General features: G+C 45.2%; 1 long non-coding RNA gene across 2 annotated transcripts in view; it reads left to right on the forward strand.

Annotated features, from left to right (window-relative positions):
* The window catches only part of LOC148004862 (uncharacterized), a 33,562-nt gene that overhangs the window by 7,790 nt on the left and 6,332 nt on the right, over nt 1-19,440 (forward strand). Inside the window, exons 2-4 of one of the 2 annotated variants that reach the window (XR_015625729.1) lie at nt 11,782-11,984; nt 13,661-13,795; nt 14,869-17,044. This is a non-coding gene — a long non-coding RNA (uncharacterized LOC148004862). Of the gene's footprint in view, nt 1-11,781; nt 11,985-13,660; nt 13,796-14,868; nt 17,045-19,440 lie in introns of those variants that run through there. The other variant, XR_015625730.1, reaches the window with a different exon arrangement.

The raw sequence follows: 19,440 nt of genomic DNA on the forward strand, positions 1-19,440 counted from the left end.
GATCCAGATGAAGAAACAAGCTGTTATTTTTACCATTACCTGAAGTGGAAACTTCTGGTTTCTTGGAAAGTGGGTTGTGTGGGATGGTGTTTTGCTGGGGCAAACATGTGAAGGAGTGTTTTCCTGAAGCAGACACAGGTGAAAGGATGTTTTGCTAAAGTAAGCACATAAAAAGATGTGTGGTGAAGGATTCTTTGCTAATGACACGCATGAATTGGTTCACCTTACATGTGTTGTCCTGACTCCATAGAGAGAAACACACCGAAAGCTTCTCGAGAGGTTCCTGTGACTTCTTGCTGTCTCTGTGGACTCAGGACAATTGGCAAAGTGATGTCAGCTGATACAGACGCATGTGGAGTTTTGTTAAGACGGGCTCATGTGCTGAGGCAAGACACATGGTGAAGTAAGAGGACACGTGACGTTTGGAGGAGTAAAATAGGACCCAACTGACAGTGACAGACGTTTGGCTTGCTTGCACAGCTAGCTTTGCAACGCTCCTTGGTCTCTCATCTTCACTGATCTTCTCTTCGCTGAGAGAAGCAAGGCAAAGACCTTCTCCTGGCTTCCCTGGTGGTCCCAGTTCCTCCTGCTAACTAGTGTTGATTCAGCAGAGGCCTGGCTGTCTCTCCTGGGTCGTGCCACCTCTGCTGACTCCTGCTTGCTATCCCGACACTACCGAGCTAGTCTGCTGGTGTATTTGTGAAGTGTTTGCGAGTGGATGAGCTGCCGCTGATGATTCCTGGGAACTGAACTGCTGTTTTCCTGACAATGCAGATGGGATTTGCTCCAAAGAGCAGTTTCTAAACAGGTCTGCTTCCCCATATCCTAAGAACTTTCTTTTCCACCACCTCTGGTGGGTGGTGGGCTAGAAGCATTTAAAGAACCTTTATTAAAAGTAGGGTTGAGGGGCTGGGGATTTAGCTCAGTGGTAGAGCGCTTGCCTAGGAAGCGCAAGGCCCTGGGTTCGGTCCCCAGCTCCGAAAAAAAGACCCCCCCCCAAAAAAAGTAGGGTTGAGGACATTTTAAGCCTATGATTACCCACTAGCAAATATAAACTGTAGATAAATATGAGAAAGTATAGAAAGCTTCTCAGTAGTTACCTATGCACTGGTTTTTATTGAAGTCCTGGATTCAAATCCCAGCACACATGTCAGGATGCTCACAACTGCCTACAGGTCCAGCTCCAGAGGGATCTGATGCTCCTGGCCTCGGTGGGCATCTGCACCCACAGACATTTACACCCACGCAGAAAGACACATATGTGCAATAGAATAAGCCTTTGGCCCCCTCAATCCAGTGTGCAGCCCGTTAGTGTGAGTCTTAGAAAGAGAGTCATACTATATCTCATTTGTGACTATCTTGTTTGAAAGACAGATTGATAAGGTAGTGATCATGAGTTTGTGTTTGTGTGTACATACACATGATATGAAACATGTGGCTTGCATGACCATAAAAGCACCATGGAAGAGGTGGAGAAGAAATAAGAAAGGTTTTGCATAATCTCCCAGAGTGCCTTGTGTTACACTATGTGTAACACTAAGATGTTGACTATAGGTCCCAGGAAAACTATTAAAAAATAAGCTTTAAATTTAAATTAATAAATTAAAATTTTGGAGTGTAGCGTATGTGTGTGCATGTGCCACAGCATACATGCGGAGGTCAGGCAACTGCTTGTGGGAGTTAGTTCTGCCCTTCTACTACGTGGGTCCTTGCAACCAATCCTAAGAATTCGGATTATCATCAGGCTGTTATAATAACTCCCTTTTTCGAGAAGGCATTTGAGTACATTTAAAATACCCAATAGCAGAAAAATGCCAGTATGGCATTTGCTAAAACTGTCTTTAAGGTAAGAGGCTGTTCAAAGCCCGTGTGAGCACACAAAGACTCAGGGACCTAAGTTGTCTGTGTAGACATTTCCTAAGTGACCTCTACAAGAAAACGCTTTAACCAAGGGCTTACTAACAAGATATTGACAAAGCACTGATGAGTGAATGAATGACAGCTACTGTGGGAATGAATGAATGACACCTACTTATGTTTGTCATAAATACCTAGCCTAGAAAGAAAACCATCAAAGTTGTGTAATCCCTAATGAGTTCCTGGAGCTCAGTAACTCTCATTAATAGTTAATAACAACTTAAAACCCGACAGAACAGAAGACGGACTGTGAAGGAAGTGGTCTTCGCTACCCCATCTCTGGAGTAAAGCAGAGTGGGACACATTAGATGTAGCCATCAGTTCACAGGAAATCTGAATTAGGGAACTCACTAAGTGCACTCAGCGGGGTGAATAACCGGCAGATTGAACAACTTCTGGCTTCAAGAGGAAAGTATAAAAAGAGAAAATTTATGAAGTAAAACGCCCTGCTTATATTGAAATAAAAAAGATTTATTTATTTATTATATAAAAGTAGCTGTCTTCAGACACATCAGAAGAGGGCATCGGATCCCATTACAGATGGTTGTGAACCATCATGTGGTTGCTGGGATTTGAACTCAGGACCTGTGGAAGAGCAGTCAGTGCTCTTTACCACTGAGTCATCTCTCCAGCCCATATTGAAACTTTATATATATAAAATATTATTTTTATCTCTAGAAAATATAGTAATGATTATACATACACACTAAACATATACATGTACACACATGTATACATGTACATATACATATGTACAAAAATAAATATGCATATGCACACACATAAATATATACATGTTTACAAACAAACATACATAAGAACACAGGCATAAGCATATACATGTACACACAAAAATATAATCCACACACATGTACATATGCATACATATATACATACACACAAACATATGTACACATACAAAAATACACAATATATGAACACACATAAATATATATGCACACACATGTATACACACATTAGCATACAAATGTATACACAGACACACACATATACACACATAAATATTTACAAATACTCACATGTATATTCACATAACTATATATATGTACATATTCACAAAATATATACATGTACATGCATAATTATCCACATGTATACACAAACATAAATGTGTACAAACATGAATATATATGCATATACATGAAATACATATGACACACATGAATGTATACATGATATATATGAGTATACACATGTACACACAAATAAACATACAAATGTACATGTAAGTAAACAGACATAAACACACATGTAGAGATATGCAGTATGCACACACATAAATATATGTGTGCATATATATTTAAAATACATACAAAATATATACACATGTGTATACATAAATATAAGCATATACACACAAATAAACATACATAAGCACATAAAGTGAATATATGTATGTATATACGTAAACTTACATATGTACATGCATAAAGATACATGTACACATATAAATATGCACATTTTATGCATATACACAACATAAGTACACACATACACATTGTATGTATATATGTACACATTGGTAAAAAATTTTAAATACACACCTCCAAATATACACACATATAAATATACACATATGCACACATAAATGCACACATGTACATACATGTACTCACCTTAAATATTCACATGTACAAAGTGAATACATACATGTAAACATATGAATAGCATATGAGTGTACACTGTCCTATTTACTGTTTTATTGCTGTGAAGAGACACCACAATCAAGGCAAGTCTTATAAGGCAAAAGCATTTATTTGGGGATTGTTTACAGTTTCAGAGCCTTAATCCATTATCATCATAGAAGGGAGCATGGTGTCACTGAAGCAGTAGCTGAAAAGCAGGTACTGATCCATAGATGAGGGAGAGGGAGAGGGAGGGGGAGGGGGAGGGGGAAGGGAGAGGGGAAGGGGGAGAGGGAGAGGGAGAGGGAGAGTCCTGGCATGGGCTTTTGAAACCTCAAAGCCCACCTCTAGTGACACACTTCCTCCCACAAGGCCACACTCCTAATCCTTCTAATCCTTTCAAAACTTCCACTTCCTGGTAACGAAACATTGAAATATATGAACCTCCGGCTCCATTCTTATTTAAATCACCACACAGACACATAAACATACAACATATAAACACATGTCCATAAGTAAAAATATACATGTACACACAAAGATACATATGTGTATGCATGTGCACATTATAATTATTCCACATACATATATACATACACATACATTTACTACATGTGTACTCACATATATGCACACACATAAATATACATGTGTGAGAAATATGCACACAACTATACATCCATGCACACAAACTATTCACATATATAACATAGATCTACAAATGTGTTCACACATACACATATATGCTTATTCTGTGTACATGTATATAATGTGTACACGTGTACCTTTTATATTTTTGTGCATGTATATATTTATGTGTGTTTATGTGTGTGTACATGCATATATTTTTATGCATATGTGTACATTGTATAGTTATGTGTACTAGTTATGTGTAGATTTTTGTCTGTGCATGTGTATATTTTTGTTTGTGTTTATACATGTGTATACTTATGTTTGTAGGTTTGATTTTTTTCTTTTTTTGTTTTTATTTATGTCCATTGGTGACTTGACTGCATGTATATCTGTATGGCCGTATCAGATCCCCTGGGACTGGAGTTACAGACAGGTGTGAGCTGCCATGCAGGTGCTGGGAATTGAACCATCTCTCTAGCCCCCGTGTTTGTGTGTGTATGTTTGTGTTCTTTCCTCCCTCCTTTCCTACATGTTTTGATCTAGTTACTTATATATTCAAAGCTTTTTCTGTTCTCAGCTGTTTCTTTTAGAGGATCTCTGAATCTGGGAAAAGGGAAGCAAGTTGCCCCATGGCCTTGGCCTTATTGCCAGGGGACTCACTTAGCCATGGGAGGGCAGCTCTTCAGGCTGAGGGCCACCTTAAGCACCATGCCTGCAATCCGAGGGTGAATTCTATCCCAGACCCAGCCCAGAATCAGGTAGAGACCCCCCACAAACCTCCAACACTGATGGAAACATGGTAATGAGCAGTGTGTAAAATGACTCAGGAACCTTCCTGTCCTGGTCTGTGCGCCTGCAGGGTCACTCTCAGCTGTCCACCCCCAATAGTCACACTCACCTTGTCGAGGCTCCTTGGATGGCGCATAACATTGACTGTGGTCAAAACACAATACGTGGTGTCTGGAAGATGTTGCTGAGCCTTACAAAGAAAGCAGACGTTACTAGGCCACTCCAAATCCCTCGCTAATGTAACACCCGCCTAAGCACTGATGTAATTGTGGTTTTGTCTTTAAAAATGCTGTGCCCCTGAGCCTAGACACCAGAAGTTTTCTTACCAGAGGACAAGCCTGGTCTCGGTCTGGCCATTAAAAAGGACTCAGAACTTTTAATTGGCTATATCAGCCTGACTGCCAGTAACTATCTAGTGTGGAAGTAACTATCCTTTCATTTGGAGACCCCGGTTGAGATCCTCCACGCTCTGTGGGACTCAGCCTAGCTCCTGGCCTTCCTGGCCCTAGAAAGGCCACAGGTGGGGGTATCCCGACAAGCATTCCAAGGTTCCTCTCCTAGTCTGGAGAGGTTTGGAGTGGCTTCTGTGTTTCTGACACTCCTCGGAGGTGAGACAATTCAGTTCTGGTTCTGTATTTTGGCTCTGGCTGAGAAGGATGAGCCCCTCCCGAGAGCCTTCTGGATAAAAGGGATAGCCCTAGTGGGGGAGTCTTCTGGATAGGGGGATACGCTAAGAAAATCTGCTTTGGGAAGAAAATTTCTGACCAATTTCTTCCCAGTCCTTCCCACGAAGTTGGATCCCCAATAGTGGAGACCGTGTATTCTGAGTCTGCCTCTGAGGAGAGATATGGTTTCGATTTTGTTCGAATGAAAGGATGGACAACTGTGTGAATGATTAAATGCTTGAAAAACAAGTTTGGTCTACGGGGATCGTTTTTTTTTTGTTTGTTTGTTTTTTTGTTTTGTTTTGTTTTGTTTTGTTTTGTTTTGTTTTTCTTGTGCCTGCTGGGCCTTGACTCTGATTGAAACTCTGCTAGTTTTTCAGGATTCTGACAGTAGGTGGCGCTCTCTACACTGTTGTTACCAGTAGGCTCCCCCTCTTCTCCCTCCGGCTTGAAATGTCTCCTTTTGTCTCCTGGACCGGAAATTTCTAGGTCCTGGATCCATAGCCCCGACTCCTCCCCCTGCGCCCCTCGGGACCTGGGATCGACAATGTTGGGTGGCTCTGAGGCCGTGGTCGGGCCCCGAGCCCGGACCTGTTTCACATGGCAAGGTCCCCGGAACTTGAAGCTGAGCTCGCATGAGCCTCTGCCCACTCCCATTCCTGGTGCGGAACTCCTCCTCCTGCGAGGAGGTCGGAGGATCTTGTAGAAGGGCTGGTGGGGATGGGGGACACACGCCGTGCCGCTCTGGTGCTGACGGGTAGGCTCCCTGTCACCAGCCTCCCGCTGCCTGTTCTGCCGCCTTCAGAGGCCAAGGACTTTCTACTGGTCTCCCTTCCCTTTGTCTACAATCCATCTCCCTCACCTCTTCCAGATTCTTCCCCCCACCTCAACCTCAGACTCCTCCATCCAGTCCCACCTCACCCTGTCCACATCCGCACCCCATTCCTACTTCAAACGCTTCTCGTGATCTACGCTCTTTGTCCCCCCCACACTCCCCTGTGGCTGTTATTATGCCTGGTGGCATTATCCAGTTTCTCCAACTTCGTGCACTTCCTTCACCACCTTTAGCTTTCTCTTGAGGGCCTGCCATGCCCCGGACTCAGATACCGGCCTCTGTTTTTGTCACAGGAGGCATCGCCCCATCATGGTCATCGCCCTTTCCTAGTCTGCTTCAGATCCGCATAACTAGAAGACCCAGACTCGAATAGCCTATTTTAACTTTGTCCCAAGCCTCCTGCAATCTGTCTTCCATACCCATCGCCCGACCTGGCAGGACTGCTAGCTAGCAACTCCTGAGTGCTGGGAGTCGAGGCAAGAAAAGCTTTTAGCCTCAGTCACTGGTGTGAATGCCTTTGAAGCAGCTTTCTCATCCAAGCATCGTGATTCGGACCCAGTACGTACACAAGTCCCCAGGTCCTGGACACTTTTCACCAGTACCTAATGACTAGAATTCAGGTGTAGCTCAAAAAAACCGCTAATCTGTTTAAGAGGTTCTTCAGGGTTCAGAAGAGTCTTCTGGTGGCATTTCTCATGATTAAAAGGAGCTTTCAGAATTTATATCTCCTTCGATCTCTGGAAAACGCTAGGCTGTTAAATTTGGTTTTTGTTTCCTCAGTCAGCTCCGGACATGCCCAAAATCTCCAAAAGCGAAAGGGCTTTGCAGGGATGAATACCTTTCAGTTCATCAAGGCATCCCCAAAGGACTGCCTTATAATAACCGAGCTTGGAAAGGGGTTATGCTGGCTGCTTTCTGGTCAACTCACTCTGTGTGCGCTACTGGCCACACTGTTCACGGCCAATGGAGAAAGCCTCAAAAACGAACAAACAAAAAGTCCAGTTGCCAATAAAAAGATGCCAGTCTGGGGAGCCATGGACACCAACCATTAAGGGCAATCACCTCACACCTGCACGAACAGTCAGCCTGGGCCACAAGCAGGTCCTTTGCAGTGGCCCTAGACTGCCCTTTCCCCCGCGGGCACAGATCTTTGAAAATCAGGGACCGCTGTAAGAAGGGACCAACCAGAAACCATTTTGAATAAAACTTCCATTTTGAATAGGGGTTAAATAAACTTTAAGTTCCCAAGACCTCCCTGGGTAACATGCTTGGCAGAGAAAGACATTATGTGGGTAACTGACAACCTGATTGGCCAGTTAAGACCTGTATGTTAAGCAAGTTGCCCTAAATCCAACCAATGGGAACAGGATAAATGTACTACAGAGACATGCTCCTAAGGAAGTCCCCTATTCCTAAATCCTGATTGGTGGGATAACTTGGCACAGATGTCTGTGGTTTGGAAGCTTAAAAGTCTGTAGCATTCTGGCTTGGGGTCAGAGTCCAGCTCCTGCATCTGTTCCGATCAATCAATCAGAAGTAGCCCGAGTACAATGCATTTTTTTTGTAAAGATTTATTCATTTATTATATGTAAGTACACTGTAGCTGTCTTCAGACACACCAGAAGAGGGCATCAGATCTTATTACAGATGGTTGTAAGCCACCACCTGGTTGCTGGGATTTGAACTCAGGACCTCTGGAAGAGCAAGCAGTCAGTGCTCTTAACCTCTGAGCCATCTCTCCAGTCCCACAATGCATTTTTGTAATCCGATTAAATACTAAGGTGAACGTTCTTAGACTCAGTCAGCTCCTGAATCTGTGCTGTTGTCCCTGACAGGTCAGTTTTGGCTGTCTAATTCAAATAAAGAACTTGCTTTGCTGGACTCTCGTGACTGCTTGGGCTGTTTTGGGTTTCTGCTCCTAACACCATCACCACCTTTATGCCTCAAGAAACTAAACTTTCCTTTGCACCCACTGTCAACTCAGCTTAACTGCCCCTCTGTCTGAAGAACATCCTCTAGCTCCCCCTGACTCCACAACAGAGACAGACCCAGACCTAGGGACCCTGCTCCAGGACTTGCAACAACAGTGTCCTAAGGTATGGGCTAAGGCAGATTCTCCAGGCTTGACAGCCATCACCCACCAGTTAGTTTCTTGACTTACAGCCACCCCCATAAGGGTCCGGCAATATCTCATGAACAAAAAGGCTGGAGATTGCTCCCAATATCAAGATGCTATTAGAAGCTAGCAGTCTCACCCTGGGCTAGTCATCTTGGAATCTGCCCTTCCTGCCTGTCCATAAATCCTCAGATTATCAGCCAGTCTAGGATCTCCAGGGGGTGAAAAAATGGACTTGAACCATTTGTCCTATTGTTCCAAATCTGTATACTTTGTTCAGCCTACTCCCACCAGACCATCAGGTCTATACAGTCTTGGGCCTTAAGGATCCTTTTTCCAGGGCTGGAAAGATGGCTCAGCAGTTAAGAGCACTGATTGCTTTCCCTGAGGTCCTGAGTTCAATTCCCAGCAACCACATGATGGCTCACAACCACCTGTAATGGGATCCAATGCCCTCTTTCTGGTGCGTCTGAAGACAGCAACAGTGTACTCATATACATAAAGTAAACATTTTTTTTAAAGGATCCTTTCTCCATCCCACGGTGTCATATTCATCTTTCAATGGACTGATCCAAAGTCCAAAGAGACCAGCTGGCTAATCTGGATGTGACTACCCCCAAGGGCACAAACATTCCCCTACGCTCTTTGGGGAGGCGTTACAAAAGAAGTAACAAGATTCAAGGTGTCATGCCCTAATCCAAATCCGCTCCAGTATGTAGATGATCTACTGGCTGCAGCTGTCACTACCATCTGTTTGAAAGATACAAAAGATTTGCTCCAGCTGCTCCAGACAGTGAAATGTCCAGACTCTGGGGGTGGGGGTGGAGGCTCAGCTCTGCCAAATGGAAGTCTCCCGTCTGGGATACAGACTCACTCAAGGTAATAGATAGATAGATAGATAGATAGATAGATAGATAGATAGATAGATAGACTGACCTCTGAGCTCTATGGGAAAGGAAGCCATTCTATAGCTCTCCACTCCCCCAAACCAAGAAGCAGGTAGGAGAATTCCTGGTGGGTGGGGTGGGATATTGCAGGCTCTGGTTTTCTGGGTTTGCTAAAATAGCCCAGCCCCTTTATGCTGGCACTGCAGGAGACCAGCCTTTAAAGTAATCTGAAACAGAGAAAAAAGACTTTCAGGAAAGCAAATCGAGCTCTGAGCCAAGCCCCACCTTGACCCAGATATTATTAAACCATTTTACCTTTTCGTCCACAAGACTTTACCACTTCAAAGGGGTTTAACTCAGACCTTGCGACTGTGGCTGGGCTCTGTAGCATATCTATCCAAGCGTTGGGACCAGCGGTCTCTGTTTGGCCATCCTGTCTGCATGCCATAGTCTGCTATATTAGTTGGGGAAGATGAAAATCTCACTGTGGGCCAGGACCTGACTTTGACGGTTCCCCATGCTGTGAAAACCGTCCTACGAGGGGCAAATGGCCAGTGGGTGTCAAATGCCCACACCACTCAACACCATAGTGTGTTGCTTGGTCAGCTCCGTGTCACTTTTGCTGCAGTACAGAATCTCCACCCTGCAACACTAATGCCTGATGACAACCCTGAAGTCCCCTTCCATGACTGTGAGGGACGTACTGGACATTTCTCAGGCCAGCTGCCTAGATCTCCGAGACATTCCCGGGCCTGAGACGGAAGTGGATCTCTTTATGGATCGAAGCAGTCATCGATGAACCCAGGAAGGCCTGAGCATCAGGAACTATAGGCACCACACAGGCACAAACCTTAACACAGGGCGCATTGGACCGGAAGCAGAGCCGACTGCTGTCAATGTTCATGCCATGAGTTACAGGGAGAGGGGTATATTGGCTGAAAAATAAAAAACCTTTACAAATAGAGAGAAAAAGCCTTCTCTCCTGGAAGTCTGGCTCCCCAAGGAGGTGGTCGCTGCCTATTGCAACAGCCAACACTCCTGAAGCCCAAGGAAATCAGAAGGCAGCCCAATAAGCAGGAGCAGAGAGAGAGAGAGAGAGAGAGAGAGAGAGAGAGAGAGAGAGAGAGAGAGATGCCTGAAGGTCCCCTTCTATCTTGGCCATTTGATCCACAGCCCCCCACCCCCACCCCGACACACACACACACACACACACACACACACACACACACACACACACAAGAGGGCAACACCTGCTCCCAGGATGCAAAACAGATTCCAGCTGGACAGTGGATCTTTTTTTTTTTGGTTCTTTTTTTCAGAGCTGGGGACCGAACCCAGGGCCTTGCGCTTCCTAGGCAAGCGCTCTACCACTGAGCTAAATCCCCAACCCCTGGACAGTGGATCTTTTAAGACTCAAGAATTATCCCCCCACCTCGTCCCACCCCTGTGGCCCTTGGACACCAGACTCCCCACCCCAGTCCCATCAGACTGCCCGAGTTATTATCTTCCAGATACCAGATTCTGCATCTCCAAGACATGGCCACCCAGGCTGCTTCTCAATGTCTTTCCTGCACACAGGTCAACCACAGCATGAATCAAAATGTGTCCCTGTGGTTGCCTGAGGGACTACCCCTGGTGAGAGATGGGAATTCAACTTCGCAGAGATAAAGCCTCCTCACAATGGGTATAGCAGTATCTGTTAATGTTTGTGGACATCTTCTCAGAATGAATAAAAGCCTTTGCTGCCTGGAGGGAGACTGCTCCGACATTGACCAAGACTCTTACATGAAATTATTTCTAGGTTCATCAGATAGTGGACCTGCCTTCACTTCATCTGTAATCCCAGTGGTCAGCAAGACTGTTTACCTTACTTAAATGGAACCTGGAAGCTCCACTGTGGCTACGGACCTCAGAGCTCCAGCAGGTTGAACATGAAACACTATAAAGTCCATTCTTTCTAATTCTGGAAACCAGTAAAAACTTGCCCAACATTTTACCCCGGCCCCTGGTAAATCTTGGCATAAGATTTACCCCTTACAAGGCAGGAGTCACTCCCTATGAGATTATGTTTGGAAGGTAACCTCCAACACACACACACACACACACACACACACACACACACACACACACTCACACTCACACACTGTTGCCCCATTTAAGAGACCCAGTCATCGAGGAGATTACTCATTAGTCTCCATTAAAGTGTCTCCAGTCTCTCCAGCAGGTCCAGACTGCAGTCTACTCTAGGGTTTGAGATGCCCATCTTTGATGCCTTGTTATTCATTCTAACCAGGACACAAGTGTACATCAAGAAGTTTCAGAAAGAAGGACTGACGTCAGGCCCAAGAGGACTTCATACTGTTGTCCTGACAGAGCCAACTGCAGCCAAGGCTGACCCCACCTGGATTCATCCGTCTCATGCCAAACCTGTTCCAGACCAGGACCAGAAATAGAGCATCTCACCCGGACCTGTTCCACTCAGGCAAAGCCGCTCACGTAGGACTCCTGCTTGGTTATATCTACTTCCCTTTTCTGCCTCTTGTAATACTAGTCATTGGTCACTTTTTTTTTTCTTCACAAAAGCAGTTTTTATTTGAGGCGAGGAGAAGTCTGACCCACAGGACCACAGTTCTAAGCACTCAAATTTGAGTGTTAGTGGCCCGACCTGGGTTATAAATCCTGCTTGTCTTTGGTTTGGTACTTGTGTTAATGTTCTCCAGGTGGGTAAGAAGAAAGACCTCTCTGAACCCAGAAGCTTACTTCTCTGTCATGGGAACTTGGTCTGCCTGTACCACTAGCCTCACCCGAGGTACGACCTCAGCATACCTGCATTAGAATCCAGTTTTATGTGTGATTGACTGCCCCAAATATATACTTATTCAGGGCCAGCGGGGGGCACCTCTTATCCCCCTTTGGGCTGCCTCACAAGGCATACAGGAGGGCTATCTCTCTCCTTGTTCCCATGATGGTAGGAAGGATGGTAGCAGGGACCACTTACTTCCTCAGGACTACAGCCCTACTCAAATAAAAATAGGGGGCCTACAATAGATAAATCACCAGATGCAGACATTAGATACCTTCAGTTGTCCCTCGATACTCCCCATACCTATGTAGAGTTTCTGGCAGGCGTAATCTTCCAAAACCTGCAAAGCTAAGACTTAGTTTCCATGTCCCAGAGAGAGTTTTATGTGACACCGGGAAAGGCTTGCTTCTTTATGTTAACAAACCAGAATCTTCAAAGAGACTTAACAAAAGGTAATTTAGACAAGAGGCAACAGGAGTGAGAGTCAAATAACTCCTGGTACCATAAAATGTTTGATTGGATCCCATGGTTCACAAACCTCCTCCCTGGCCTGCTGGTCCTTTACTCCTTTTCCTAATATGACTGGATGCGGGGTCTTGTAGAGTAAACTGCCTCTCAAAGTTCATCAGACGAAGAATTGCCTGGGTTAAGCCAGTGAGCCTCAGGACTCAGTAATTACCCCTTTGCCAAGATCAAGTATTTAATACTAAAGACACCGGGATTGAAATGAGTAAGGGAAGCCACCCTGTCCCAGTGCCATTGTCACTAGTCACAGCCTCAGTTGCTCTGCGACTGTCAAGGTCACATTCACCTTGGCCAGGCTTCTGAGACTGTCCATGATCTCGATCATGGTCCAAAATTATCGCATAGTGTCTGGAAGATGCTGCAGAACCTTACAAAGAAAGCAGATGTGACTAGGTCACTCCAAATCCTGGCTAATGTATCGCTCGCGCGGACACACACACACACACACACACACACACACACACACACACACACACACCCTGCCACTGGAACTGATGTAAACTTTAAAAGTGCAGTACCCCTGAACTTGGGCACCAGGTTGGGGATTTAGCTCAGTGGTAGAGCACTTGCCTAGCAAGCACAAGGCCCTGGGTTCGGTCCTCAGCTCCGGAAAAAAAAAAAAAAAAAAAAAAAAAGAGTCACAAACCTGAACTTGGGCATCAAGACTTCCGGAGGCACAAGCCCACTCTTGGTCTGGCTATCAATAAATGACCCAGAACTTATAATTGACCTAACCAGTGTGACTGTCGGTGGATCCTTTGAGTCTGCTGTGATGTTCCTCTGGGGACTGTGTTGGTCTTGGGGGCAAATGATAATCTCACCAGAGATCTACCTGGCCCTGCAGGTGCCGGAGACTTCCCTAAAGGAGAGGCAGCAGTAGAATCTCTCCAGGCTGAGGGAGAACACTTCTCCATTGGAAACAGTAACCAGAGGTACCTGGGCCAATACAGAGCTGCTGTGGAACAGAGGTTCCCAGGACGTGAGTACCGTGTTTATGTCGTTTCTACCTCTTTCTACCTCTCTTCTTTCTCCACCCAACGCTTCCTGTGTTCTGCTGTTAACGATTTAAGAGGCAGAATTGGAGCCAAGGATTGCCACCAAGTCACACAATGCAACCGATCTCATGGGGGAGGTTTTTGGTGGGAGGGTGTACAGAGAGTCTGCCTCTGAAGGAAAGTGAACGGAAAGAGGGCAGGAAAAAAAAAAGGCACTTTTTATAAGAGGGTATAGCGCATGCGCATAAGGACACTACGTGCAACTCCCGGCAGTAGTGAAATTGTCGCTGATGATGATATGGTTGGTCTGCTGTTGCTAGGTTACTGAAAGCAGGCTTATGGGGTGGGGTTTTCCAACATTTCTCCCTCTTATTTATTATAAAAGATTAGGAAATATTTAGGTGTGACTGGTGAGGCAGGGGTGGGGCTGGGTGGGGGTGCCATGCTCTTTCGACAGCTTCCTGCTGTCTGGGGCCTCAACGAAAAACTATTATATTCTAGAATGGTACACTGTGTAAGGGCATAAAGTTACCAATCTTCCTGTGGACTGTATTCATGGAAAGAGTTTCAGTCAGAAATTGTTATTTTTATAATAATAAACTGTTAAAGATGATTAAGCTTTAATATGTTCTGAACTCTACTTGGAGTCATGCTGAGTACCAATGTGGTTAAGTACAGGGGGAAAGGCTTTATTTAGCCTCCTGTATATGTTTCCAAGGTATAGCCTAAAGCAAGGAACTAAAAAAATAATCAACAAGGGTTGGCCCTGATATCCCTAATAGACAATGGCCCTCAACATGGCCTTTAAAGATGTTTAAACTCACTATGACAGATAGAGATACCCCAGATCCTAGCAGTGACCCTCAAAGTCTCCAAGAGCATAATGGGACATGACAACGACTTCATCTGGATTGTCCTATTGCTAGTAAGACGTCCCCCATGCCTCGCCCACCTTCAGGGCCCAGCCCAAAGCGTGGACAAGCAGGACACCGGAGAGTTGATTACCCCACTTTGCCTAGACAAAGTAAGGTCAGTCCTCCATGTTTCTCCTCCACAGAAAAGCCTCTCTTCTTCTGATCCTGGTGGCTGTCCTGGTACCTCTGTCCCCGATGCCTTGGAGAACACAGGAGCCTGGGATGGGTGCCTGGGTAATGGAGAATGAACTAGTCCCTGCCGTTTAGTATCCATGGGCCATTTGGATTGTGCTTCCTGCTATAATTTATCCTCCTCAGGTCTCTGATGGCACTGGCCACTAGGCTAGTTACAGTTTAGTACAGTCATGGTTACTAGCTTGGCAGCAGCAGGCAACTGGCTTCTCTCCCAAGACTGCAGACACTGTGTTAGTCTAGAGCTACTGGGTCTCTTGTTAAGAAAAAGCAGACAAGTTCGCCTTACTAACAGGCTTCATATCAAAGAATAAGTAAGTTTCAGGTGTCAGTTTCTACTAAAGGAAAATGCCTTACATGACTGCTCTCAGTAATTACCACTCGTGTCTCCGATAAGTGAGTAAGTGGGAAAAAATGTTAAGATATACACGTTATAAATGTATAAAAGTATCTTCTTTAAAAAAGATGTGTTTATTTATTTATTCATTTATTTTGTACATGCTGTCCTGCTTGAGTCTATGCCTGCATGCCAGAAGAGGGCGCCAGACCTCTTTATAGATGGCTGTGAGCCACCATGTGGTTTCTGGGAATTAAACTCAGGACCTCTGGAAGAGCAGTCAGTGCTCTCAGTCTCTGAGCCATCTCTCCAGTCTGGTATAAAGATAATTTAAGATATGTGAATAATGGGAAATGTTTTAGGTTTCTTTTTCCCCTTCTGTGCTATTATGAGTCTAAGATTTCAAAGGTTCAGAGTTTTAACACTGGTCAGTGGAGTTCTGATACCTTGGTAGGACCTTGATGCTATTCAATGAGAAGCTCAAATTTAAATTTCCTTTGGCTGTCTCCTAAACATACACTCACAGGGGATCTCATTTAGCTAAAAGCATATATTTGGCTCTCTGAACAGAGAGGGAAAAAAAATGTTCTGTTTGTGCTTTTTTTTTTTTTTAAGATTTACTTATTTTATGCATGAGTACACTGTTGTTCTCCTCAGACACACCAGAAGAGGGCGTCAGATCCCATTACAGATGGTTGTGAACCACCATGAGATTGCTAGGAATTGAACTCAGGTCCTCTGGAAGAGCAGTCAGTGCTCTTAACCACTGAGCCATCTCTCCAGCCCCCTGTTCATGCCTTGTACCTAAAAGCTATAGTTTTTACTAGGACTCAAAGGCGAGAGTCGACTCCAGCTATGTGGATTTCAGTACAGGTTAATACTAATATATCTAAAACTTCCATCTCTTTTTGTAAACTAAAAATTCATGTAAGCTTCAGGGAGTCAAAGAAGTTACAAGACTTGGCTCCACTTGTCACCAGGTCAGATGGACTCCAGATAAGCCCAGCCTGCTTCCCCGGATGATAGGCTCTCTCCCCTTCCCAATTACTAGGACTATGGGCCTGGACGTCCCAAATGCGAGATTTTCCTTTAAGTTCCTAGATTTTAAGTTCTGTCCCTAGTCTATATTTGTCTCAGCAGATATTCCACTCAGCAGACACAATTCAGGGATCACCTGTGGACTGTAAACTGCTGAGCTCTGGGCTTGGCTGAAAGCCTTTGTGAACCAGTCCAGCCGGTGTGATTGGTCCCTGTCTATTCAGCTGGGTCAGCTAACCAGAGGCTTCTATAGATGCCCTGATAGATTGCCTGGCCTTGACTGGGCCCTGAGAATGATGCCTTAGTTTCACCTGGAAGTAGTTACAGACGAGAGTGTGATGTCACGCTCCCCCCTCCCCCCCACCAGGCTGAAATGCTAAGTCAAAAGGAAACTCTGGCATAGGGGACAAAATGGCAACTGTTGGGTTTCAGACCTGGGACAAGGGGCTGAGGTGCATATTTTACATATCAAAGCGGACCTGGCCTCGCCTCCAGGTTCTCCCAGCATCCCTCATTCCCTACCCTGCTCTCAATCCTGACCTTCCAGACCAGGGGCTGAGCTGCCCTTCCCCCAGAGGCTCTTCCTATATCATCCAGACACTTTGGGCTCCCCTGTCACCCCTTTGCACTCATTCTTTCTTTCTTTCCCTTCCCCCTGCCCCCTCTGATTGGTGACTTCCCTGGCATCCTTCCTTGAGACCAGTGAACTCACCCAAGACCAGCTTCCCAATAAACCTGACTTTATATATTCTAATCTGGCTTGAATTGGCTCATTTCACCGGTGGAGAAATAACTTATAATGCCAATTGGAATACCAGGAAAGTGGGTGTGGCGGTGTGAATATGCTTGGCCCATAGGAAGTGCCTCTATTAGGAGGTGTGGCCTTGTTGGAATGGGTGTGGCTTTGTTGGAGGAAGTGTGTCACTGTGTAGGCGGGCTTTGAGGTCTCCTAGTGCTCAAACTCCGCCCAGTGCAGAAGAGAACCACTTCCTGGCTGACTTCAGATCAAGATGTAGAACTCTTGACTCCTCAGCACCATCTCTGCTTGCACACTGCCATGCTTCCCACCATGATGATAATGGACTGAACCTCTGACGCTGTAAGCCAGCCCCAGTTAAATGTTTTTCTTTATAAGAGTTGCCCTGGTCATGTGTCTTAGGGTTTTATTGCTGTGAACAGACACCATGACCAAGGCAAGTCTTAAAAGGACTCAGAGGTTCAGTCCAATATCATCAAGGCAGGAGCATGGCACACCCAGGCAGGCAGGGTGCAGGAGGAGCTGAGGGTTCTACATCTTCATCTGAAGGCTGCTAGTAGAATACTTCCAGGTAGCTAGGGTGAGGTTCTTAAGCCCACACCCATAGTGACACACCTACTCCAACAAGGCCACACCTTCTAATAGTGCCATTCTCTGGGCCAAGCATATGCAAACCATCCCATGGTGTCTCTTCATAGCAATGTAAACCCAAACTAAGACAGTGGGCTCAGACTTATCAACAGGACAACCCATTAACGGACCCATAGTTCTACAATATGATAGGGCAGCTTGGCCTGGCTTATCCAGGACAAAGGGTATTGTATGGCTTTCAGAGAAAATTGTCATTTCTATACAAATCACATGGATTGTAATCTGGTACACTCAAAGAAATATCACAAAAAGAGGACCTAAGAGAAAATCATTGTCTGATGTGACCCATCCACTTCCAGGCTTCTCCTAGCCAGTACCTCTGATGTCAGCCATCACAGGGCCTTTGGCCCTTCTGCTTCTGCTAATTCTATTGGCACTGGCATGACTGATGCCTCAGATAGATGATAATTCCTGTCTGCGTACCATGAAGCTGATGGTTATTAGATCCCAATATAAACAAGTACCCATCACAGAGTCAAGGACTTAACCCCGGGGACAACTCAAGGGGGAAATGTAAGAGCCAAAGCTAACCTATAAAACCCACCTCTCCGAGGACCAGGCAAACTCCTGACGTGCTGAGAGCTGTTGCTCTTGGAAAAAAAAGAAAGCCACATGGGGAAATACGGTGGCAGTGGGGTTTTTGTCCTTAAAAGCCTCAACAACGTGTGTCTCACGGCCACTTGCTGAAATTCCAGAGAGTGGTCCTGACCAAAGTCCATCCTCCACAGTCTTTAATTGAAGCTTGCTTCAAATTTGGCTCAAAATTGTGGAACCATTTTTTTTTCCTCTTGCAAATTTAAGGATTAGCACATCCCTATTGAGCGAGAGTCCTGATGTGTAAAAATAGTTTAGCATTTTTTTTAACATTCTCTTAAAGAATGTCCTTGTGTGATATTTTACAAGCTCAAAAAATTATATGGTAAAGACCCCCTGGCCTGCACTAGGTCTGATGGCATTGCAGCCTTGTGACTTTTAAAAACCCTGCCCTCCTTTGTCTGGACGCCAAGAGTCTTTCTCAGGCATGAACCTATTCTCTTGGTTGGCTGCGGACTCACCACCCTCCTAATTGATCAACAGAGCGTGGTGTGTAACTTTTTTTTTTCTTTTTTTCGGAGCTGGGGACCGAACCCAGGGCCTTGCGGTTGCTAGGCAAGCGCTCTACCGCTGAGCTAAATCCCCAGCCCCGGTATGTAACTTTCTTGAGTGGGTTATTTCAGCCCCACTGTATCACCTTGCTCAGCCTGGAAGTCAGGCTACCTTGAACTCACAGAGCTCTGTCTGCCTCTGCCTACCCAGTGCTCAGACTGAAGGTGTGCACTGCTAGCCCCACTTTATCAAAGGCTCTTCAGGAATGAGACTCGGTCTCTGGACTTTTTCTTCTTTCTTTATCTAACACAGACATTTGGATTTTGTGGATTTGTCTGTTGACTTATTTCAAATTTAACCCAAGACTAAAATAAATGTTGGCTATGTACTCACTTTGGAAAAACACGAGAAACACGAAGAATTGGTTTGAATGCACTTCCTTAAGAGGACTCTGTGATGCTGTTCCCAGACCCAAAACAGCAAGTTCCAGATTAAATGGCCTTGCTATACACACATTTCAGAAGGAGACATTAAAGCAGACAGAAAGAAATCCCTAAGTGTTATGGTTTTCTGACCACAAAAGCAGCCTGCACAGATGGCTGTGGACGAGCAGCGTCTCCTTATATGCTATTGCTACACCCAGTGCCAGGCCAA

The sequence above is a fragment of the Rattus norvegicus genome, chromosome 7 (genome assembly GCF_021556685.1).
Source record: "Rattus norvegicus strain SHRSP/BbbUtx chromosome 7, alternate assembly SHRSP_T2T, whole genome shotgun sequence".
Lineage (NCBI taxonomy): Eukaryota > Metazoa > Chordata > Mammalia > Rodentia > Muridae > Rattus > Rattus norvegicus.